The 26,722-nt window shown below is 42.1% G+C and overlaps 1 protein-coding gene across 3 annotated transcripts in view; it reads right to left on the bottom strand.

The window, feature by feature from the left end:
- Nucleotides 1-24,724, bottom strand: part of LOC128700109 (uncharacterized) — a 150,793-nt gene extending 126,069 nt beyond the window's left edge. Inside the window, exon 1 of one of the 3 annotated variants that reach the window (XM_070100822.1) lies at nucleotides 24,665-24,724. The gene's annotated coding sequence lies outside the window, so the exon portion shown is untranslated. The other 2 variants (XM_070100823.1, XM_070100820.1) reach the window with 2 other exon arrangements.
- Nucleotides 24,725-26,722: the final 1,998 nt, after the last annotated feature.

Raw genomic sequence — 26,722 nt, 5'->3', positions numbered from 1 at the left:
TTCCCAAAAATGCACTTGGGTATACAAAAATGACTTGGGTATACAAAATAGCAAAATATAATGCACATATGGTGAATATTCACAGATAAAACATAGAATATATGTAGAGCAAATAAATGGGGAAACAGGAGAAAAGTGTAATGGGCTTGGCACAGATTGTATCACTGCAGGTAGAATAAGCTAATACTTAAGTACTTGAAGATTGCGCTTATTAAAAGAAAAAAAACCACACTAACAAACAAAACAGTGCAGGGTTGTCAACAATCTGTGGCTAACTTGCAGGTGCAACTAACAAAATAACAGCACACAAGAATTACTTGCAAACTGTATGTGAGAGGTAAATTGTATAAATGGTTAACACTGAACAATTTAAATCAATAACAACTGAGGTGCAAGATGCAGAATAAAATACTGGAATTTAAAATGTAGGAGTGCAAAATAAATGTACAAAATTTAAGAAGCTGTGGGTAAGTGGGCAAAATGTGCACTGATGACAAACTGAACAATTTACTGAAGTATGACTTCAGCGACAACTGTATTGGTGCAGGACAGTTAAATAATGTCACAAAATATTAGGAAATGCTAAGTAAGTCACTGTTTACTTAACTTTGAGTGCAGGAGATGGACGAAGGTACTGGTGCTGCAGGTCCTGAAACTTTCAGTGATGCTCTAGTAACACTACACGCCTCGTAGCATTTGTACGCTGCTATGGGGCTTCAATGTCGTAGGAAAAATGATCAGAATGGACTTGGGAAGAACAGGAAAGGCCGGGGAACTCTGTGAAGGTATAAGATATGAGAAGGACGTGGCTAACTCGGCGTGAGCCACAGCTGTGCATGGTTTGTTTACACTGGCAAGCGTGTTTGGGTGCGCTGACTGACTGCGGCTTCAGCACACGGAGAACAAAACATTTACTGCACTACTCGAACGTGCTAAAAACAAACTTAGGTGAAACTATGAACTGGTACGAGGAGGTTTAACTGTAACAATTCACTGGGGAAAAACAAAACTGGTGATTAACTGGGAATGTAACAGCAAGGGAAAGAAAAAATTTAACTGGGCAACACAAAAAAACTGCACTGGCTGGAGATACGTAGACGCTGAGTAGTTGTAGACACAATGATGAGTCACGAGCTGCTGTAGACGGCGTGGGGGCTGAACTAAGCTGGCTTAGGGGCTAGGCCAACTGGGTTCCCACATGGTTAAGCCAGGTAGAACTTCTTGGAGGAAACTGGGAAGAACACAACACACATGGACGGCGAGATGGACGTAGTTGCATAGCAGAGAAGGCTGTAGAGGAGGCTGGTGTGTTTACACACTGACTAGGGTATCAAACAACCCCAGAGCCACCTCGTGGTCACGCGTGGAGCCACGCGAAGCCAACACACTAAACGACCTCACCTCTTGTAGCTGAGAAGGGCGTAGGGATGCTGTAGGAGGCAGGAGAATGGTGCTGGAGAGTGTTGAAGGGCTGTAGAGAGGGTGAAGACATGAATACGTGACTGCTAAGGCTGAAGATGACGCCGTGACACCTATGTCCAGATTTTGTGGGAAAAATCTAGGACGAAGATCTATCTCATGCCCTGTCAAGACGCTGGGAGTAACAGATAACTCTTTAGGCCAGCAGGTGCATTGGATGACGATGGATGATGTTGACTGGCGTCGACCGATGGTGTTGACAGGCGTCAACCCCTCCACCCCGAGTAGGCTCACAATGCCGTTGACTCCACTATCACCACTGTTATTAATGTTCTAGCTGCTGAACAGCGGTTTAGTGCCGGTGAAGGTAGCATAGGTAGCAATGATATGGCCGTGGACTAGTTTGGCTTTAATTGGATAGGAGTGAGTACTCAATGGGCAGTGTGAGGGAGTGACCACAAGCCAGTCTGTGGAGGGGGAGCACTTGTGCCTATCAGGTCGGTCGGCCTAGGAGTGAGACCGAATGGGCTCAGCCTCCCACTGACCTGGGTGAGCCTATAGAGGGCAGCACTTAAATGCTGCAAAATATGAACTAGTCAGAACAGACGGCTAGGCTGTGTGTTCTGACAGTACAGGCTGTCTACACTTAGTCTGGGCAGTGGCTCCCTGAACACTGAGTCATATTGGGTCTTCAGTATCTCACTCATTTCTTGGCTGTTATCTGTGTATGTCCCATCGCGCCTCAGCAGCGGCCCAATACTGGATATTGTTTTTACCTTAGATTTGGCATAAGAGAAGAAGTATTTTTTTTTCAATTTCCTGTAAGATTCCTTCAGCTTAAGTTCGATATTTGCAATTTGATTGACTAGTGCGTCCATTCGTATTTCAGATATATTATAGCATAAGAAAAACAGCCAGCCCACAAACATTAATATTGCAATAGTAGCATAACGAACGTGACTTGGCAGTTATTAAAAATTCAGTCAGACTACATTATGATATAAATAATATTACGTACTTATTATACTGCCAGTGATTGTAGATATCACTGACGATTATCTTAGGAGTTCTGCAATCGAGAAAACGGGCCCATTAACGGGACACATTGCCTTGTCAAAATGGCTGGTAAAAATATTAACTTAATAGCTTGGCAACATTTCTGAAGCACACATAAAAACAATGTAGATCTAATTGACAAATTGCAAAATATCAACATGTCTAATGATTTTGTACTAGTAAGTTTTGATGTCACCGCATTGTTGACGAGAGTCCCTGTCCCTGACTTGCTATCCTATTTGGAAGAAGAATTAGACGAGTTCTGTGTACCTTTTGATAAAAATACCATTAATGAACTAAGTTGTGTGTAGTTGACTGCAAGTTTGAGTTTGAAAGGAAATATTATGCTCAAGGGCAGGGAATGACTTTGGATAATCTGTTGTGTTTCCTACTGAGCAATCTGATTACCTGGAGTTTACCTGGAGAGAGTACCGGGGGTCAACGCCCCCATGGCCAGGTCTGTGACCAGGCCTTATGGTGGATCAGGGCCTGATTAACCAGGCTGTTACTGCTGGCTGCATGCAGTGTATATGGAAGTTTTCGAGGTTAGGTTGTTGAAAGATATTCTGTCCTTTACAGCTGAATGGTTCAGATATGTGGATGATATTTTGTGTCTTTGTCCAGATGATATGACCCTGGATACAATTTTACCAAGATTTAACACTTTAGCCCCGTCTATTAAATTCACTGTGAAGAAAGAGAAGGTCTCTAAACTTCCATTCATAGATGTATTAATACATTGGGTTGATAACAATTTAAGTTTACAGTATATAGGAAGGCCACCATTGTGTGCTCATACATTCACTACTACTTCAACCATAAGACAAGACTTGAAAAGAGTGTATTTCTTATTATATTTCTGAGAGCTTACAAAGTGTGCAGCTCGGAGTTCCAAGTTGAAGAAATTATGAAAATATTTGAGATTGTCATGAAAATGTTTTCCTAAGGAGTTCATGGAATCTGCACTGATGGACGCTACGAAAACTTATTACAGAACAGAACCTAGGATAAAATCCTTAGACCAACAGTGTGCTAGTTCTCTCATATAAAGAGAATTTGTCTGTCCTGCCTAACAATTCTTAGAAGATTTGATACATAAATAGTTTTTAAGAATTCACAGACCGTTATAAGTATTCTGATAAAGAATTTACCCCAACAGTGTGTTTACCTGAAGTTTACCTGGAGAGAGTTCCAGGGGTCAATGCCCCCGCGGTCCGGTCTGTGGCCAGACCTCATGATGGATAAGGGTCTGATCAACCAGGCTGTTACTGCTGACTGCACGCAATCCAACGTATGAGCCACAGCCCGGCTGGTCAGGTACCGACTTTAGGTGCTTGTTCAGTGCCTGCTTGAAGAAAGTCAGGAGTCTATTGGTAATCCCCCTTATGTATGCTTGGAGGCAATCGAACAGTCTCCGGCCCTTGACACTTATTGTATTGTCTCTTAACGTGCTAGTGACACCCCTGCATCGTCTGCCAAGTCTTTTGCTTTCGTAGTGAGTGATTTTCGTGTGCAAGTTCGGTACTAGTCCCTCTAGGATTTTCCAGGTGTATATAATCATGTATCTCCCCCGCCTGCATTCCAGGGAGTACAGGTTCAGGAACTTGAAGGGCTCCCAGTAACTGAGGTGTTTTATCTCCGTTATGCACGCCGTGAAGGTTCTCTGTACATTTTCTAGGTCAGTAATTTCACCTGCCTTGAAAGGTGCTGTTTGTGTGCAGCAATATTCTTGCCTAGATAAAGCAAGTGACCTGAAGAGTGTCATCATGGGCTTGACATCCCTAGTTTCGAAGGTTCTCATTATCCATCCTGTCATTTTTCTAGCAGATGTGATTGATACAATGTTATGGTCCTTGAAGGTGAGATCCTCCGACATGATCACTCCCAGGTCTTTGACGTTAGTTTTTCGCTCTATTTTGTGGCTGGAATTTGTTTTATACTCTGATGAAGTTTTAATTTCCTAATGTTTACCATATCAGAGTAATTGAAATTTCTCAGCATTGAACTTCACATTATTTTCTGCAGCCCACTGAAAGATTTGGTTGATGTCCGCCTGGAGCCTTGCAGTGTTTGCAATGGAAGACACTGTCATGCAGATTCGGGTGTCATCTGCAAAGGAAAACACGGTGCTGTGGCTGACATCCTTGTCTATGTCAGCTGTGAGGATCAGAAACAAGATGGGAGCGAGTACTGTTCCTTGTGGAACAGAGCTTTTCACCGTAGCCGCCTCAGATTTTGCTCTGTTGACTACTACTCTTTGTGTTCTGTTTGTGAGGAAATTATAGATCCATCTACCAACTTTTCCTGTTATTCCTTTAGCACGCATTTTGTGTGTTATTATGCCATGGTCACACTTGTCGAAGGCTTTTGCAAAGTCTGTGTATATTACATCTGCATTATTTTTGTCTTCTAGTGCATCCAGAACCTTGTCGTAGTGATCCAATAGTTGAGACAGACAGGAGCGACCTGTTCTAAACCCATGTTGCCCTGGGTTGTGTAACTGATGGGTTTCTAGATGGGTGGTGATCTTGCTTCTTAGGACCCTTTCAAAGATTTTTATGATATGGGATGTTAGTGCTGTCAGTCTGTAGTTCTTTGCTGTTGCTTTACTGCCCCCTTTGTGGAGTGGGGCTATGTCTCTTGTTTTTAGTAACTGTGGGACGACCCCCGTGTCCATGCTCCCTCTCCATAGGATGGAAAAGGCTCGTGATAGGGGCTTCTTGCAGTTCTTGATGAACACGGAGTTCCATGAGTCTGGCCCTGGGGCAGAGTGCATGGGCATGTCATTTATCGCCTGTTCGAAGTCATTTGGCGTCAGGATAACATCGGATAGGCTTGTGTTAACCAAATTTTGTGGCTCTCTCATAAAAAATTCGTTTTGATCTTCGACTCTCAGTCTGGTTAGCGGCTTGCTAAAAACCGAGTCATATTGGGACTTGAATAGCTCACTCATTTCCTTGCTGTCATCTGTGTAGGACCCATCTTGTTTAAGTAGGGGCCCAATACTGGATTGGTGAACAGAACCATCAATGTAAATAATTTGCGAGAGTGTGTGCTGCGTGACTAAGTTATCAATACAGCTTAAGGCATCATGTTTGGCTTCAAGGCCGAAGTTTTGGTTGTGATTTAAGAAGTAGTTTTGGGGGAAATGGAAGAATGGTAGTTTGGAATGGGGTAATGTTCCATGGAGTGGAGAAGTGCCGCTGTTGCCTTACTTGACATAGATCATGTATCTGATTCATGTGGAGGTCGGTTCCAGTTTTTTTCGACCCATCTGGAGGAGTGTTCACCAATGCTGAGGAAAGTTTGGAGGGCTTCTGTGCAGGGGTTTGACTGGGCTTGCCTGAGCATATTAACCCCAATTAGGATATTTCTTTCAGTAACACGATTTCTGATGCTTGGAATATCAAGTTGTTTTTGCATATTTAAAATTTTGGCAGTACGAGGGCATCCTAAAATGATCCTCATTGCTTCGTTCTGCAGTATTTTCAGCCCTCCAAGCTTTCAGTCAGACACAAGAGCAAGTAGTGGCGCAGCATAATCAACCAATGATCTAATATAAGCAAGATACATAATTTTCACAATTTTAATATTAGCTCCATACCTGGGATGAAAACCTGCCACAACTCTAAGTGCTCTCAGCCTTTCTTTGTATTGGCGACAAAGTCTTGTTACAACAGGTCCAAGTAGTGAAACCTCAAAGCCTAGATACCTGTATCTGTTTACATATTCTAGAAAAGACCCATCATGCAATTGGACCTGACGAACTGTGCCTCTCTGCCGAGGAGGACGCCTATTGAGTATCTTTGTTTTATCAGTAGAGATTATCAACCCCAGGTCCTGACACGAGGCTAGTACATGATTAAGAATGTTCTGGGTGTTGGAGAATCCGGTGGTGTGAATCATTATATCATCAGCAAAACTAATCACATAATGATGGGGCTGATTAGGCATAGCATTAGGTAATGCATTAATTAGAATATTGAACAGCGTGGGACTGAGCACACCTCCCTGTGGTGTTCCTAATTCAAAGTCTTTAGTTACACTTCTATGTCCCTGGAACAACACAGACGACTTTCTGTTGGACAGGTAGCCTTTAATCCAGCGGAGAAGCCATCCTCCAACATCCATTCTGGCAAGTTCACTAATGATTACATGTCGGTTGGCTACATCGAAGGCGGATTTAAGGTCAAGGAAGGTAGTGTAGGAGCTGTCAGTGTGCAGGGTGAGAAAGGTGGCTATGCAATGATGCACACTCCTTCCATGCATGAAACCATGTAACCGGAGAGACAAAAATTGTTTGATTCTGTACATGAGACGATTAAGAATCATTCTCTCAAATGTTTTACACAAACAGCTAGTAAGAGATATTGGGCAAAATGCATTTTGTTGATTGGGCTTAGGAATTGGAATGATGAGGCTGTTGGTCGTGGTGGCTAAAGCTCCCGCTTCACACACGGAGGGCCCGGGTTCGATTCCCGGCGGGTGGAAACATTTCGACACGTTTCCTTACACCTGTTGTCCTGTTCACATAGCAGCAAATAGGTACCTGGGTGTTAGTCGATTGGTGTGGGTCGAATCCTGGGGGACAAGATTAAGGACCACAATGGAAATAAGTTAGACAGTCCTCGATGATGCACTGACTTTCTTGGGTTATCCTGGGTGGCTAACCCTCCGGGGTTAAAAATCTGAACGAAATCTTATCTTATCTTACATAGCTCATGTTATATAATTCAAGTAATGGATTACCTGGTACTCGACACAGCAATCTAAGTATGTTGTAAGTAATACCATCCTCACCAGGCGACGTGGAGTTGCCCTTAGTTAGTGCTGCATCAAGTTCATAATTAGTGAAAGGAATGTTGCAGTCATCTGCCTTGTTGAGCATAAAGCAAACAAATCTCTCCCTTGCATCATATTTGTCATTTAATTTTGCCTCTGTGGTACTGGGAAGATTGTCATAGCTAGATGTAGCAGCCCAAGCACTGACTAACTCATTCGCCCTATACAAGGGATGAGGGTGCGCGATCTGCCCAGTTCTATTTATGTCCCTCCATGCCCGGCTAAGTGGGGTGTGAGCATTGAGTCCGTTGACAAATTTTTCCCAGTCTGTTTGCCGCAGCTCTGTCATACCCTCTCTGGCAGCAGCAAGGGCAGTTTGGAAGAGCCTCAGCATTCCAGGGGTATGATGTTTTCTATAGGCTAGGCCTAGTCTGCGAGCAGTACGTTTCAGTGTACGAAGTTTAGAATCATTGTAATAAGTATGGTTTTTGAAGGAGGTATGATTATTATGGAAGTTTGTTGGGTTTAGAGTACCAAGAGGTTTCAGTGGCAACTCTAAGTAGTTCTGAATACTGCTCACAAGATCATTGTTAAAGGTCTCTTCAGAGGAACACTCATAGGAATTATACCAGTCAGTCACATGTGCAACAAAGTCATCATGCTGATCAGTGGGAACATTAAAACGTTTCCGTTTGAATATCCCACCAGGAAAGATAGTATTACCAATATCTAGTGAGGTTAGCCTAGGGAAATGATCAGACGCTATATCTGTTACAATGGAAGACTCACAGCTGGCAGAAGTAATGTTGAAGCCCAGGCACAGATCAAGGACGCCTCCATAGATATGTGTGGGTTCAATACACAAATAACCCGCACATAAAAGAGAGAAGCTTACGACGACGTTTCGGTCCGACTTGGACCATAGACAAAGTCACACTAACAGAGGTGGAGCAGGACGGCTATATATAGGCAGGAAGAGGTGGAGGTGGTAGTAGTAGTAGTAGTAGTAGTAGTACAAGAATTGTATATAATACCGACAGGATGAAACCAAGACACATGCACAACACCTGGGCGTCCCCACCGTAGACGTTTCGCCATCCAGCCAGCCACTGGATGGCGAAACGTCCACAACAAAGACAACCAGACGCCGCACATGTGTCTTAATTTCATCAGTAGTTGTAGTAGAAGAAGAAGAGGTAGTAGTAGTGGTAGCGGTAGAAGTGGGAAATAAGGATGACGAGCTAGTCAAATACAAAGGAAGGGGAGCACTGCAAGAGAGCTAGATGCCCACAGAGGGAGAGCAAGCGCACAGAGGTGCGTGAAAGGGGAAGTGGTGAAATAAAATAAATGAAGAAGGAACAGAAATACGAGACAGGAGAGAGAAAGACAACCCAGAGGAGAAAAGGAGAGAGGAAAGGGGAAGAGGAAGAAGAAAAAGAAGAAGAAGAAAAAATGAGGATTCAGGTTAAGTCACGGGTGTTCTGAAGTTTGGAGCATTTTACAATGTAGTGGGAGAGGAAGGCATCTACAGAGACGAAGCCAGGGCTGAGGTTCATACAAGGAAAGTTGTGTATTAGAGAGGATTCAACTAGACGGCGACTGTTCGAACTGGAAGTAGGGAAGACAGTTTTAGCAGAAGACCAGTCAATAGGATGGCTATGATCTCTGACGTGACAGAAAAGAGCATTGTTAGTGTCGGCAAGCCTAACACTATTTTTGTGCTCCCTAAGTCTGTCAGAAAGAGATCGACCAGTTTCTCCGAAGTATTGAAGAGGACAGGAGGAGCAAGAAATAGAGTAGACACCAGGAACATCTGTAGAGGGAGGAGAGGTATGAACGAGATTAGTGCGAAGAGTGTTAGTCTGGCGGAAGGTAAGCTTGATGTCTAAGGGACGGAGAGAATTGTTGAGATTAGAAAGACCGGAAATGTAGGGAAGGCAGAGGATAGAAGAGTTCCCATGAGTAGAGAGTTTGGGAGAGAAGAAATTGCGTTTAGCACGTGAGAGGGCAGAGTCTATGAAATGGGAAGGGTAGCCAAGACGGGAGAACGAATTATGAAGAGTGGAAATTTCTGCTGGAAGGAACTGAGGATCACAGATGCAGAGGGCACGGAGGAAGAGGGAGATAAGAACACTTTTCTTGACAGGGGAAGCATGATAGGAAAAGTAGTGAATGTACATGCCACTGTGCATAGGTTTACGGTAAACGGAAAAGGAAAAACCTGTATCTGAGCGGTGGACATGGACATCAAGGAAAGGAAGTAAGGAATTAGCTTCCCATTCAGCTTTAAACTTAATGGAAGGGGCAAGATTGTTAAGAGCTTCAAGAAAAGGTTGGAAGAGACTGGAGTCATGAGGCCACAGAGCAAAGATGTCATCCACATAGCGGAGCCAGAGTGAAGGTTGCACATCGAGGGTAGGAAGAAGAACAGTCTCGAAGTATTCCATGTAAAGATTAGCAAGAACAGGAGAGAGAGGAGAGCCCATAGCGACACCGAAGGTTTGAGAATAATATTTCCCTTGGAAGGAAAAGGAGTTAGAGTCCACACAGAGGCGGATCAGATCAAGAAAGACATCAGTGGGGATAGGGAGATGAAGAAACCCTACATGGGCCTTCTCTCTAAGGAAATCAGGACATCATCAAGAGGGACATTGGTGAAGAGGGACTCAACGTCAAGACTAAGCATCTTACAGGTTGGGAGAGAGTGAACCCGTTCAATGAAGTCTTGAGAGTGACGGAGGTGGGCAGGAGAAAAAGTACCAAGAAAGGGAGTGAGGGTTTTGGCCAGCCAAGAAGCAAGAGAATAAGAGACAGAACCTCTAGAGGATATGATAGGACGAAGAGGAATATCAGGTTTATGAGTTTTGGGAAGGCCATAGTCGGTATTATATACAATTCTTGTACTACTACTACTACTACTACTACCTCCACCTCTTCCTGCCTATATATAGCCGTCCTGCTCCACCTCTGTTAGTGTGACTTTGTCAATGGTCCAAGTCGGACCGAAACGTCGTCGTAAGCTTCTCTCTTTTATGTGCGGTTATTTGTGTATCGTTCCAGTCACGGTATTGTGCCTTTATGTTATTTATGGACCCCACAGTTAAGCGTCATATTCTCTCCAACTTTTTTAATGTTCTTCCCTCTTTTAAACCCCTCTTTCGATCTTATGAGGCTGCTCTTATTGCTACCCGGCGTCGTAAGAATCAGCTTCGCTTCCTACGTGACTGTCTTGCTGAACAAGTTCTGCCACCTTCCTTCTCCCACTTCCTGAAAACCAACTCACTGGGCACTCCCTTTCCTGATCATGCCCGTCTCCTACTTCAACAGTTCATTCTTTCTACTAAATCACAGGTTGAAGGTGCCTTCTTTACTTTCCGTCAACGTCAACGTGCTCTCTTTGCGGCTCTACCACAGGATCTCTGTAACCTTCTCTCTACCATTGCCTTTGACACTGCTCGCCTGAATGCACAAATTCATTCTTCCAAACTACAAAATAAACTTCAACGTCTCATCTCAGCTAGCCCTTGGTCTAAATTCTCCCTCACTGACTGTGTTACTAACTTGTCTTCTGTCTCACTCTCTCAATATGAGCTTGAACTTCTTGGTTTTGGTCTTTCCTTTGCCACTTCGCCTACTCCTCGCGCTGGTATTTCCCTGATTAGCACCACGAAAAGTGGACAAGTCGGGAAGATTACGGAAGTGAGATTGACGAAAGGAATCAAAAGAGCTAATCAGGGAAATACCAGCGCGAGGAGTAGGCGAAGTGGCAAAGGAAAGACCAAAACCAAGAAATTCAAGCTCATATTGAGAGAGTGAGACAGAAGACAGATTAGTAACACAGTCAGTGAGGGAGAATTTAGACCAAGGGCTAGCTGAGATGAGACGTTGAAGTTTATTTTGTAGTTTGGAAGAATGAATTTGTGCAATCAGGCGAGCAGTGTCAAAGGCAATGGTAGAGAGAAGGTTACAGAGATCCTGTGGTAGAGCCGCAAAGAGAGCACGTTGACGTTGACGGAGAGTAAAGAAGGCATCTTCAACCTGTGATTTAGTAGAAAGAATGAGCTGTTGAAGTAGGAGACGGGCATGATCAGGAAAGGGAGTGCCCAGTGAGTTGGTTTTCAGGAAGTGGGAGAAGGAAGGTGGCAGAACTTGTTCAGCAAGACAGTCACGTAGGAAGCGAAGCTGATTCTTACGACGCCGGGTAGCAATAAGAGCAGCCTCATAAGATCGAAAGAGGGGTTTAAAAGAGGGAAGAACATTAAAAAAGTTGGAGAGAATATGACGCTTAACTGCGGGGTCCATAAATAACAAAAAGGCACAATACCGTGACTGGAACGATACACAAATAACCCGCACATAAAAGAGAGAAGCTTACGACGACGTTTCGGTCCGATTTGGACCATTGACAAAGTCACACTAACAGAGGTGGAGCAGGACGGCTATATATAGGCAGGAAGAGGTGGAGGTAGTAGTAGTAGTAGTAGTTCAAGAATTGTATATAATACCGACTATTGCCTTCCCAAAACTCATAAACCTGATATTCCTCTTCGTCCTATCATATCCTCTAGAGGTTCTGTCTCTTATTCTCTTGCATCTTGGCTGGCCAAAACCCTCACTCCCTTTCTTGGTACTTTTTCTCCTGCCCACCTCCGTCACTCTCAAGACTTCATTGAACGGGTTCACTCTCTCCCAACCTGTAAGATGCTTAGTCTTGACGTTGAGTCCCTCTTCACCAATGTCCCTCTTGATGATGTCCTTGATTTCCTTAGAGAGAAGGCCCATGTAGGGTTTCTTCATCTCCCTATCCCCACTGATGTCTTTCTTGATCTGATCCGCCTCTGTGTGGACTCTAACTCCTTTTCCTTCCAAGGGAAATATTATTCTCAAACCTTCGGTGTCGCTATGGGCTCTCCTCTCTCTCCTGTCCTTGCTAATCTTTACATGGAATACTTCGAGACTGTTCTTCTTCCTACCCTCGATGTGCAACCTTCACTCTGGCTCTGCTATGTGGATGACATCTTTGCTCTGTGGCCTCATGACTCCAGTCTCTTCCAACCTTTTCATGAAGCTCTTAACAATCTTGCCCCTTCCATTAAGTTTAAAGCTGAATGGGAATCTAATTCCTTACTTCCTTTCCTTGATGTCCATGTCCACCGCTCAGATACAGGTTTTTTCTTTTCCGTTTACCGTAAACCTATGCACAGTGGCATGTACATTCACTACTTATCCTATCATGCTTTCCCTGTCAAGAAAAGTGTTCTTATCTCCCTCTTTCTCCGTGCCCTCCGCATCTGTGATCCTCAGTTCCTTCCAGCAGAAATTTCCACTCTTCATAATTCGTTCTCCCGTCTTGGCTACCCTTCCCATTTCATAGACTCTGCCCTCTCACATGCTAAACGCAATTTCTTCTCTCCCAAACTCTCTACTCATGGGAACTCTTCTATCCTCTGCCTTCCCTACATTTCCGGTCTTTCTAATCTCAACAATTCTCTCCGTCCCTTAGACATCAAGCTTACCTTCCGCCAGACCAACACTCTTCGCACTAATCTCGTTCATACCTCTCCTCCCTCTACAGATGTTCCTGGTGTCTACTCTATTTCTTGCTCCTCCTGTCCTCTTCAATACTTTGGAGAAACTGGTCGATCTCTTTCTGACAGACTTAGGGAGCACAAAAATAGTGTTAGGCTTGCCGACACTAACAATGCTCTTTTCTGTCACGTCAGAGATCATAGCCATCCTATTGACTGGTCTTCTACTAAAACTGTCTTCCCTACTTCCAACTCGAGCAGTCGCCGTCTAGTTGAATCCTCTCTAATACACAACTTTCCTTGTATGAACCTTAGCCCTGGCTTCGTCTCTGTAGATGCCTTCCTCTCCCACTACATTGTAAAATGCTCCAAACTTCAGAACACCCGTGACTTAACCTAAATCCTCATTTTTTCTTCTTCCTCTTTTTCTTCTTCCTCTTCCCCTTTCCTCTCTCCTTTTCTCCTCTGGGTTGTCTTTCTCTCTCCTGTCTCGTGTTTCTGTTCCTTCTTCATTTATTTTATTTCACCACTTCCCCTTTCACGCACCTCTGTGCGCTTGTTCTCTCTCTGTGGGCATCTAGCTCTCTTGCAGTGCTCCCCTTCCTTTGTATTTGACTAGCTCGTCATCCTTATTTCCCACTTCTACCACTACCACTACTACTACCTCTTCTTCTACTACAACTACTGATGAAATTAAGACACATGTGCGGCGTCTGGTTGTCTTTGTTGTGGACGTTTCGCCATCCAGTGGCTGGCTGGATGGAAATAAATGGTATAAAATACCGACACAATGGAAATATGAACATTAAAATGGTATAAAATACCGACAGATTGTTAGGTAAGACACATATGCAACAGTTAGGTATCTTTATTTCGAAACGTTTCGCCTACACAGTAGGCTTCTTCAGTCGAGTACAGAAAAGTTGATAGAAGCAGATCTTCTGCTTCTATCAACTTTTCTGTACTCGACTGAAGAAGCCTACTGTGTAGGCGAAACGTTTCGAAATAAAGATACCTAACTGTTGCATATGTGTCTTACCTCACAATGGAAATATAAACACAAATGCAGTATAATATGATCCTTTACTGACAACGTTTCACCCACACAGTGGGCTTTTTCAAGTCACACACGGATCTACCTGGGGTTGGAAGGTACGAGAGTATTTATAGTCAGAATGTTGAGGTCAGGTGAAGAATGCTGCATCTGACGATCTACCGGGTGGGGTTATAGAGTCTTGGGTAGCTTGGCAGGGGTATTGAACAAGTTGTAGACCTTCTGCAGTGTTCTATGTTCTTATGTGGGATAGCGATGAAGAAGTTTCTTGGCGAGTGGTTCAGCTATGTTATAGAAGCCATTGTTCTGGTTGAAATTGTTGGTTATAGAGATAAGCGATGATTCCAGGATTCTTCTGTATTGAGTGTTGTCTTCGTTGGCTATAATTCTTGAGTTTCTGTAGTTAATTAAATGGTTGTGTGAATTGCGATGTTGTACACAGGCATTCCTTGTATCGTCAGTCCTGCTTGCATACTGGTGTTCTGAAATGCGTGTTTGGAGGTCTCTTGATGTTTCGCCCACATACAAGGAATGCCTGTGTACAACATCGCAATTCACACAACCATTTAATTAACTACAGAAACTCAAGAATTATAGCCAACGAAGACAACACTCAATACAGAAGAATCCTGGAATCATCGCTTATCTCTATAACCAACAATTTCAACCAGAACAATGGCTTCTATAACATAGCTGAACCACTCGCCAAGAAACTTCTTCATCGCTATCCCACATAAGAACATAGAACACTGCAGAAGGTCTACAACTTGTTCAATACCCCTGCCAAGCTACCCAAGACTCTATAACCCCACCCGGTAGATCGTCAGATGCAGCATTCTTCACCTGACCTCAACATTCTGACTATAAATACTCTCGTACCTTCCAACCCCAGGTAGATCCGTGTGTGACTTGAAAAAGCCCACTGTGTGGGTGAAACGTTGTCAATAAAGGATCATATTATACTGCATTTGTGTTTATTTCGGCTGGCTGGATGGCGAAACGTCTACGGTGGGGACGCCCGGGTGTTGTGCATGTGTCTTGGTTTCATCCTGTCGGTATTATATACAATTCTTGTACTACTACTACTACTACTACTACTACCTCCGCCTCTTCCTGCCTATATATAGCCGTCCTGCTCCACCTCTGTTAGTGTGAATTTGTCAATGGTCCAAGTCGGACCGAAACGTCGTCGTAAGCTTCTCTCTTTTATGTGCGGGTTATTTGTGTATCGTTCCAGTCACGGTATTGTGCCTTTTTGTTATTTATGTGTGGGTTCAAGGTCACCTACAATTTGCACATTATCATGACTGTTTAAGAGTGACAACAGTTGATTACCATTACGATTATCAAACTGTGAGTTTCCAATGCTTTTGTGTCTTACATTGTAATCGCCAATAATAAGAGTAGGTTCAGAATGAGCACAAGTTGGGACCTCCAAGTAATTAAATTTATCAGCAGGAGTATACAAGTTAAATATGTTGAAAGCAGAGTTCCCTATATAAATCCTAACACTGTGATATTGTAGCCCCTCTGTTTTCTTATGTGCAAGAAGTTGATGGGGAAGTGATTTTTTAGTATATAGAACACAAGAGTTAGTAAATTTGAGGTTATATGCAACAAATGATGGTAATTTAGGGGGTTGGGATTTTTCAGGGACTCTGCACTCTTGTAGACACACAACATCAATGGGTTCAGTGGTTATTTTATGATGAAAGTCAGGAAGTCTTTTTCTAAGTGATGCAATATTCCAGCTTAATATAAAAAGTTTATACGAGTTTTGATCCATTATAGAAGTCCTGGGATTTTGTTGAGTTTCTTAGAATAATGAAAAAATTGTTCATATAAACAGCAGACCTTATCAATGTCAGCAGTGTTACCCTGGTCCATGAGTTTTTTAAGTGCACTTCCAGTTGTAAGGCCTCGTGGGAGTCTTTGTTAAAACAGAGCACGACGCTGTTCATGTGTGAATGTATGATAGGTGACACCACCACTCACATTACCTCCTCCACTAACATTACACACAACACTACAACTGTCATCACCAGCGCCACTACCAACATTGTGTTCATTACATTTATCAACAGTATTGTATTCAACATTAATGTCAAAGTGGTTAACCTCATCACACTCTTCACCACCACTTACATTATGCTCATCACTATTATTAACATTATAGACACCACTGCCCTCATCACACTCTTCACCACCACTTATATTATGCTCATCACTATTACTAACATTATAGACACCATTGCCTTCATTATGATGCTCACTATAGTTATCAACACAAGTATTATATTCGTCATTACTGTAATTAAGAACACCACCACCACCTTGTTCAGCAACCTTACACTTGCTTTCACAAATTGTGACAATCTTGTTATTGGTACACTCTACACATCTTTCCTTGTGTTGTTCAAGTTGTTGTTTCAGGAGAAATTGTTGCGTTTCCAGTACCTTTATGTGCGACATCAGGTTGTATACCACAGGAGCAAGACTTGGAACATCTGGAGACATGAAGTCCTGGTCAGTTGAGCTCGTTGGCTGACTGTCAGCTGACTCAGCTAGGCTGGTATTGACAGCCGACGTGATGGAGGTCTGTTGACGTGTTCCCCAGGTGAGGTGCTCAACCCCATTGTCTGAGGGCAGGCATGAGCCCGTATTCAGACCCGAGGTACCTGGTATTCCTGGGGGGTCATGATGAGGGGTACAGGGTGAAGTGCGGTTGGCTTCGATGCAGGCAGCCCTCACACTGCAGTCAGCATGAGCTGCTGTGACTCCTGAGGTATTACAATTGATACATTGTCTACCAACAGTCTGTTGCTGTTTGATCATATCATAACACCGTTCAGAAGGATGAGCGTTGGCACACACTGCACACCAGTGTGACTTAGATGGGCATTTCCTGGCAATGTGGCCCCAGCGTTGACACTTATAACATCGACGTTGAGGAGGTCTGTACAATGCAATGTAATAGCGTCTGTTGAGGGCTGCACGGGAGTGAATATAGCGTGGCCGAGACCCCTGGCCAGTCCACTCAGCTAATATAAGACCGTTGGAAAGTCGATGAGGGCTTGCAACTTACTCTGACGGCAGATATTGAGGATTCAAGTGCTTGTTGACGTTGTAAATGACAATAAGCACTTTAGGTGCCCTTGGTGGGGCAGCTCGGAGTTGATGTTGGCATATTCGTGAGTGAGAAGTTTGTCTATAAATGCTGAATCATTAGGCACAAAGACGTAGTTATCCTCATCATGGACAAACTTGATCGTTTTCTCATGATTGTCTACACTAGCTTCGAAAAACCAGTTACACTTGGTCTCTTGGTCAGTGTTGTTAGCGAAATCTAATTTGACAGCTTTGGGACGGTGTGCGCCCACTGTATTGCTTGCAGAAAGCTTTCTCTGGAAGCCTCGTTCTTTTTTCCGAGCCTCTTCACTAAAATATGTTTCAAATCTGCCTTCACCATCATCTATGTCAACACCATCAGCTATACTCATAGCCGACAGGAGTTTCACACTGGCGATGGGTTAAAGGATACCAGTGAATAGAAGGGACAAGGAAGGGATATTAACCTCGCTAGATACAGGTAATATGGGTGTAGTGGTCTGCGGGTCGCAGTGCGATTTTCAAGGTCATTCACGGGGCCACAGTCATCTCAAGTGTTACCAATACTGCACTACTAGTTAATTACTCCAAACCCTGCAGCACTTAACACAGCTAGCACACGTGTCTAGGAATGAGAGACAAATTTTCACTCTGTGTACAAACAAATCAGCACAAACTTACTGTTTATAGATGAACCTCTGGCATGTTACAGTTAAAAAGCCGTCTCCAAAGGAGTTACCAGGTACTGCAATGCTCGTTAAATTGTTCTTAACCACTCTTGTTGTTTTCCAACTATGCAGCATTCCTCCCAGAAACACTCAGTGCATAGAAGAATAACAGGTCATCTTCCTCAGTTAGAGATATAACACATTTTGTACAAGCGGCACAGTCAGGTCTGGATCACCAACTCACGCAGGATGGTTGATTCGTCCATATTTCTCAGGTAGGCAGAGGTGACTAGCTGTGCGGAACTCAGATATTCGAGTACCAGCAGAGCAGCAAAATACACCTCTACACTGCACGCTGATAGAGGCGAACAGCTGAGTTTAAAGGTGGAGAGTTGGGGGATACAGGAGAATAGCAGGGGTAACTGAGCATGCACATTCGCCTCTCTTCACATAGTCAATATGGGCGAAAGTCTCAGGCAGGTGAAGCAGTGCCTCGCTCAAGGTTACTGGCTGAGGCAGACTTCTCAAGAGTTACCAAACACTGTAATACTCATACAAATAGTTACTCACTCCAAACTTGCAGAACTTCTAGCACACGTGTCTTGGAGTGAAAGACGAATTTTCAGTGTGTGTACACCTGGGTTACCAACTCACGTAGGACTGCACACTCGTCGTTGTTCCTCAGGTTGGTAAAGGGATGAGTTGTGCACACTTTCAGAGGCACGAGTAGCAGTGGACTAGCAAAATTCACCTCTACACTGTATGTTGATAGAGGCTAAAGGCTGAGGTAAAATGAAAGGCAGAGGGGAAGCAGAGGCCTGTGAGGGCCTTTTCAAAAATGGAAAACTATTTCCAGTGTTTCACTAGGTATATCCCTAGTCACAACTCACACATAAGAGTTTTCACAACACTGAAGCTGTCTTCCAATAATATGACTTTTAATGATGACTTATCAGTCAGGAGAAATGGGTAGGCCTGAAAATTAGTAGGTCCAGATCCCCCCCAGCACACGTCAACCACTCAGCCGAGACTGGCAGACAGGGGGTAAAGGAGGTTTTGTTTGCAAGGGGCTTGGACTTCCAGCGGGCAAGAGTAAGCGTGTTTGATAGGAGTGAATGGAGACAAATGGTTTTTAGTACTTTACATGCTGTTGGAGTGTGAGCAAAGGAACATTTATGAAGGGATTCAGGGAAACCGGCAGTCCAGACTTGAGTCCTAGAGATGGGAAGTACAGTGCCTTTATCGTAAGGGTTCTTAAATGGAGATACCTGCACTCTGAAGGAGGGGTGTTAATGTTGCAGTTTAAAATCAGTAGTGTAAAGCACCCTTCTGGCAAGACAGTGATGGAGTGAATGATGGTGAAAGTTTTTCTTTTTCGGGCCACCCTGCCTTGGTGGGAATCGGCCAATGTGCTAATAAAAAATAATAAAATAATATATATAATATAGGTAGTAGGTTGGTAGACAGCAACCACCCAGGGAAGTACTACCGTCCTGCCAGATGACTGTGAAACAGAAACCTGTAACTGTTTTGCATGATGATAGGATTGCTGGTGTCTTTTTCTGTCTCATAAACACGCTAGATAACAGGGATATCTTGCTACTCCAACTTACACTTTGGTCACACTTCACAGACATGCACATGCATATATATATACATACATCTAGGTTTTTCTCCTTTTTCTACATAGCTCTTGTTCTTCTTTATTTCTTCTATTGTCCATGGGGAAGTGGAAAAGAATCTTTCCTCCGTAAGCCATGCGTGTCTTATGAGGCGACTAAAATGCCGGGAGCAATGGGCTAGTAACCCCTTCTCCTGTAGACATTTACTAAAAAAGAGAAGAAGAAAAACTTTATAAAACAGGGATGCTTGAATGTGCGTGGATGTAGTGCTGATGACAAGAAACAGATGATTGCTGATGTTATGAATGAAAAGAAGTTGGATGTCCTGGCCCTAAGCGAAACAAAGCTGAAGGGGGTAGGGGAGTTTCGGTGGGGGGAAATAAATGGGATTAAATCTGGAGTATCTGAGAGAGTTAGAGCAAAGGAAGGGGTAGCAGTAATGTTGAATGATCAGTTATGGAAGGAGAAAAGAGAATATGAATGTGTAAATGCAAGAATTATGTGGATTAAAGTAAAGGTTGGATGCGAGAAGTGGGTCATAATAAGCGTGTATGCACCTGGAGAAGAGAGGAATGCAGAGGAGAGAGAGAGATTTTGGGAGATGTTAAGTGAATGTATAGGAGCCTTTGAACCAAATGAGAGAGTAATTGTGGTAGGGGACCTGAATGCTAAAGTAGGAGAAACTTTTAGAGAGGGTGTGGTAGGTAAGTTTGGGGTGCCAGGTGTAAATGATAATGGGAGCCCTTTGATTAAACTTTGTATAGAAAGGGGTTTAGTTATAGGTAATACATATTTTAAGAAAAAGAGGATAAGTATACAAGATATGATGTAGGGCAAAATGACAGTAGTTTGTTGGATTATGTATTGGTAGATAAAAGACTGTTGAGTAGACTTCAGGATGTACATGTTTATAGAGGGGCCACAGATATATCAGATCACTTTCTAGTTGTAGCTACACTGAGAGTAAAAGGTAGATGGGATACAAGGAGAATAGAAGCATCAGGGAAGAGAGAGGTGAAGGTTTATAAACTAAAAGAGGAGGCAGTTAGGGAAAGATATAAACAGCTATTGGAGGATAGATGGGCTAATGAGAGCATAGGCAATGGGGTCGAAGAGGTATGGGGTAGGTTTAAAAATGTAGTGTTAGAGTGTTCAGCAGAAGTTTGTGGTTACAGGAAAGTGGGTGCGGGAGGGAAGAGGAGCGATTGCTGGAATGATGATGTAAAGAGAGTAGTAAGGGAGAAAAAGTTAGCATATGAGAAGTTTTTACAAAGTAGAAGTGATGCAAGGAGGGAAGAGTATATGGAGAAAAAGAGAGATGTTAAGAGAGTGGTGAAGCAATGTAAAAAGAGAGCAAATGAGAGAGTGGGTGAGATGTTATCAACAAATTTTGTTGAAAATAAGAAAAAGTTTTGGAGTGAGATTAACAAGTTAAGGAAGCCTAGAGAACAAATGGATTTGTCAGTTAAAAATAGGAGAGGAGAGTTATTAAATGGAGAGTTAGAGGCATTGGGAAGATGGAGGGAATATTTTGAGGATTTGTTTAATGTTGAAGATAGGGAAGCTGTGATTTCGTGTATAGGGCAAGGAGGAATAACATCTTGTAGGAGTGAGGAAGAGCCAGTTGTGAGTGTGGGGAAAGTTCGTGAGGCAGTAGGTAAAATGAAAGGGGGTAAGGCAGCCGGGATAGATGGGATAAGATAGAAATGTTAAAAGCAGGTGGGGATATAGTTTTGGAGTGGTTGGTGCAATTATTTAATAAATGTATGGAGGAGGGTAAAGTACCAAGGGATTGGCAGAGAGCATGCATAGTTCCTTTGTATAAAGGCAAAGGGGACAAAAGAGAGTGCAGAAATTATAGGGGGATAAGTCTGTTGAGTATACCTGGTAAAGTGTATGGTAGAGTTATTATTGAAAGAATTAAAAGTAAGACTGAGAATAGGATAGAAGATGAACAAGGAGGCTTTAGGAAAGGTAGGGGGTGTGTGGACCAGGTGTTTACGGTGAAACATGTAAGTGAACAGTATTTAGATAAGGCTAAAGAGGTCTTTGTGACATTTATGGATTTGGAAAAGGCGTATGACAGGGTGGATAGGGGGGCAATGTGGCAGATGTTGCAGGTGTATGGTGTAGGAGGTAGGTTACTGAAAGCAGTGAAGAGTTTTTACGAGGATAGTGAGGCTCAAGTTAGAGTATGTAGGAAAGAGGGAAATTATTTCCCAGTAAAAGTAGGCCTTAGACAAGGATGTGTGATGTCACCGTGGTTGTTTAATATATTTATAGATGGAGTTGTAAGAGAAGTAAATGCGAGGGTCTTGACAAGAGGCGTGGAGTTAAAAGATAAAGAATCACACATAAAGTGGGAGTTGTCACAGTTGCTCTTTGCTGATGACACTGTGCTCTTGGGAGATTCTGAAGAGAAGTTGCAGAGATTGGTGGATGAATTTGGTAGGGTGTGCAAAAGAAGAAAATTAAAAGTGAATACAGGAAAGAGTAAGGTTATGAGGATAACAAAAATATTAGGTGATGAAAGATTGGATATCAGATTGGAGGGAGAGAGTATGGAGGAGGTGAATGTATTCAGATATTTGGGAGTGGACGTGTCAGCGGATGGGTCTATGAAGGATGAGGTGAATCATAGAATTGATGAGGGGAAAAGGGTGAGTGGTGCACTTAGGAGTCTGTGGAGACAAAGAACTTTGTCCTTGGAGGCAAAGAGGGGAATGTATGAGAGTATAGTTTTACCAACACTCTTATATGGGTGTGAAGCGTGGGTGATGAATGTTGCAGCGAGGAGAAGGCTGGAGGCAGTGGAGATGTCATGTCTGAGGGCAATGTGTGGTGCGAATATAATGCAGAGAATTCGTAGTTTGGAAGTTAGGAGGAGGTGCGGGATTACCAAAACTGTTGTCCAGAGGGCTGAGGAAGGGTTGTTGAGGTGGTTCGGGCATGTAGAGAGAATGGAGCGAAACAGAATGACTTCAAGAGTGTATCAGTCTGTAGTGGAAGGAAGGCGGGGTAGGGGTGGGCCTAGGAAAGGTTGGAGGGAGGGGGTAAAGGAGGTTTTGTGTGCGAGGGGCTTGGACTTCCAGCAGGCGTGTGTGAGCGTGTTTGATAGGAGTGAATGGAGACGAATGGTTTTTAATACTTGACGTGCTGTTGGAGTGTGAGCAAAGTAACATTTATGAAGGGGTTCAGGGAAACCGGCAGGCCGGACTTGAGTCCTGGAGATGGGAAGTACAGTGCCTGCACTCTGAACGAGGGGTGTTAATGTTGCAGTTTAAAAACTGTAGTGTAAAGCACCCTTCTGGCAAGACAGTGATGGAGTGAATGATGGTGAAAGATTTTCTTTTCCGGGCCACCCTGCCTTGGTGGGAATCGGCCAGTGTGATAAAAAAAAAAAAAAAAAAAATATATATATATATATATATATATATATATATATATATATATATATATATATATATATATATATATATATATATATATATATATATATGTATATATAAAAAATAATATATATAAATATATATATAATATATTTATATACATTATATATAATAAAATAATAATATATATAATATAACTACAAATATAGGGAGGTACCACCTCTCTCTCTCTCTCTCTCTCTCTCTCTCTCTCTCTATATATATATATATATATATATATATATATATATATATATATATATATATATATATATATATATATATATATATATATATATATATATATATATATATATATATATATATATATATATATATGCAAAACAACAACTGTGAAAGAGTAGTGAAATTCCAAGAGCTTTCGTGACTACTCGCATTGTCAAGATAGTTCCTTGACAATGTGAGTAGTATATATATATATATATATATATATATATATATATATATATATATATATATATATATATATATATATATATATACATATATATATATATATATATATATATATATATATATATATATATATATATATATATATATATATATATATATATATATATATATACGGAAATTTACTAAATATTAAATGGGTCTCAGACTAGTCAAATAATAGCTGGGTCACAGACCAGTCAGATAATAGCTGGGTCTCAAACCAGTCAGATAACAGCTGGGTCTCAGACATGTCAGATAATACCTGGGTCTCAGACCAGTATGATAATAGCTGGGTCTCAGACCGGTAAGATAATAGCTGGGTCTCAGACCAGTAAGATAATAGCTGGGTCTCAGACCAGTAAGATAAAAGGTAGGTTTCAGACCAGTAAGATAATAGGTAGGTCTCAGACCAGTAAGATAATAGCTGGGTCTCAGACCAGTAAGATAATAGGTAGGTCTCAGACCAGTAAGATAACGGCTGGGTCTCAGACCAGTAAGATAATAGGTAGGTCTCAGACCGGTAAGATAATAGCTGGGTCTCAGACCAGTCAGATAATAGCTGGGTCTCAGACCAGTAAGATAATAGCTGGGTCTCAGACCGGTAAGATAATAGCTGGGTCTCAGACCAGTAAGATAATAGTTGGGTCTCAGACAAGTCAGGTAATAGCTGGGTCTCAGACCAGTAAGATAATACCTGGGTCTCAGACCAGTAAGATAATAGGTCTCAGACCAGTAAGATAATAGGTAGGTCTCAGACCAGCTATGCCTATCGTCCTTCTTGTCTTAATCTTATAAAATTTTATTCAGATTTTTGTGATGTTTGTATCAGATGAACGAACAATAAATAAGAAAATGAAGATGATGCAATTAAGATGAAGGAAGTGAGAGGAAGGAGAGTGAAGGAGAGTGAAGGAGAGTGAAGGAGAGTGAAGGAGAGTGAAGGAGAATGAAGGAGAGTGAAGGAGAGTGAAGGAGAGTGAAGGAGAGTGAAGGAGAGTGAAGGAGAGTGAAGGAGAGTGAAGGAGAGTGAAGGAGAGTGAAGGAGAGTGAAGGAGAGTGAAGGAGAGTGAAGGAGAGTGAAGGAGAGTGAAGGAGAGTGAAGGAAGATGATGGAAGATGATAGTTAATTACTTATCTTGGAAAATGTCTTAAAATTAATATATATAACACTTCAAAGACTCATTCAGCTCTGTCCTCGAGTAAATAATAATGTGAACAATTACAAATATAAATAAAGTCTTACTTAACTGAGTATCACAGTAAATACCTCAGTGATCACAATGTTTTGTATATTACAGCGGAGTTTCTATAAACAAGACATAGCTGGCTTGCTGCGTCACTCCTCCAGTTATAACATGGAGATAAAGCAGGATGTTGCTGGCCTGCACGCCACACTGCCTCTTACCATCACTTTACCAGTCTTATATTAATAAAGTCTACCTTCTCTAGGTTAGTAAGTTATTTAGGTGTAGGTCAACCTAACTACAAATAATTAGATTTTTATCAGAAATTACACTTCACACAAAAGGGTTCAATGGCTCACACGTTAAAATAAGATGGAGACAGAGTAATACAACCATCTACACAGTGTGACAGACACTGGCAACAGTGGGAACTGATAACCAGCGTCAGTTCTATAGCACAAAAATGTCGTACCGCACTTCAGCGAAAACGAGAATACGAAGCTATTATCTCTCTCTCTCTCTCTCTCTCTCTGTGTATACATATATATATATATATATATATATATATATATATATATATATATATATATATATATATATATATATATATATATATATATATATATATATATATATATGCAAAACAACCACTCTGAAAGAATAGAGAAATTCCAAGCGCTTTCGTGACTACTCACATTATCAAGGATAATGTGAGTAGTCACGAAAGCGCTTGGAATTTCTCTATTCTTTCAGAGTGGTTGTTTTGCATATTTTGAAATCACCTGTTTACTGTGATCTTATTGCATATATATATATATATATATATATATATATATATATATATATATATATATATATATATATATATATATATATATATATATATATATTTATATATATATATATATATATATATATATATATATATATATATATATATATATATATATATATATATATATATATATATATTTTTATTATCACACTGGCCGATTCCCACCAAGGCAGGGTGGCCCGAAAAAGAAAAACTTTCACCATCATTCACTCCATCACTGTCTTGCCAGAAGGGTGCTTTACACTACAGTTTTTAAACTGCAACACCAACACCCCTCCTTCAGAGTGCAGGCACTGTACTTCCCATCTCCAGGACTCAAGTCCGGCCTGCCGGTTTCCCTGAATCCCTTCATAAATGTTACTTTGCTCACACTCCAACAGCACGTCAAGTATTAAAAACCATTTGTCTCCATTCACTCCTATCAAACACGCTCATGCATGCCTCCTGGAAGTCCAAGCCGTTCGCACACAAAACCTCCTTTACCCCCTCCCTCCAACCTTTCCTAGGCCGACCCCTACCCCGCCTTCCTTCCACTACAGACTGATACACTCTTGAAGTCATTCTGTTTCGCTCCATTCTCTCTACATGCCCGAACCACCTCAACAACCCTTCCTCAGCCCTCTGGACAACAGTTTTGGTAATCCCGCACCTCCTCCTAACTTCCAAACTACGAATTCTCTGCATTATATTCACACCACACATTGCCCTCAGACATGACATCTCCACTGCCTCCAGCCTTCTCCTCGCTGCAACATTCATCACCCACGCTTCACACCCATATAAGAGCGTTGGTAAAACTATACTCTCATACATTCCCCTCTTTGCCTCCAAGGACAAAGTTCTTTGTCTCCACAGACTCCTAAGTGCACCACTCACTCTTTTTCCCTCATCAATTCTATGATTCACCTCATCTTTCATAGACCCATCCGCTGACACGTCCACTCCCAAATATCTGAATACGTTCACCTCCTCCATACTCTCTCCCTCCAATCTGATATTCAATCTTTCATCACCTAATCTTTTTGTTATCCTCATAACCTTACTCTTTCCTGTATTCACCTTTAATTTTCTTCTTTTGCACACCCTACCAAATTCATCCACCAATCTCTGCAACTTCTCTTCAGAATCTCCCAAGAGCACAGTGTCATCAGCAAAGAGCAGCTGTGACAACTCCCACTTTGTGTGTGATTCTTTATCTTTTAACTCCACGCCTCTTGCCAAGACCCTCGCATTTACTTCTCTTACAACCCCATCTATAAATATATTAAACAACCACGGTGACATCACACATCCTTGTCTAAGGCCTACTTTTACTGGGAAAAAATTTCCCTCTTTCCTACATACTCTAACTTGAGCCTCACTATCCTCATAAAAACTCTTCACTGCTTTCAGTAACCTACCTCCTACACCATACACTTGCAACATCTGCCACATTGCCCCCCTATCCACCCTGTCATACGCCTTTTCCAAATCCATAAATGCCACAAAGACCTCTTTAGCCTTATCTAAATACTGTTCACTTATATGTTTCACTGTAAACACCTGGTCCACACACCCCCTACCTTTCCTAAAGCCTCCTTGT

The sequence above is a fragment of the Cherax quadricarinatus genome, chromosome 74 (genome assembly GCF_038502225.1).
Source record: "Cherax quadricarinatus isolate ZL_2023a chromosome 74, ASM3850222v1, whole genome shotgun sequence".
In the NCBI taxonomy this organism is placed as follows: Eukaryota; Metazoa; Arthropoda; class Malacostraca; order Decapoda; family Parastacidae; genus Cherax; species Cherax quadricarinatus.
This window is presented reverse-complemented; position numbering and strand designations above follow the sequence as displayed.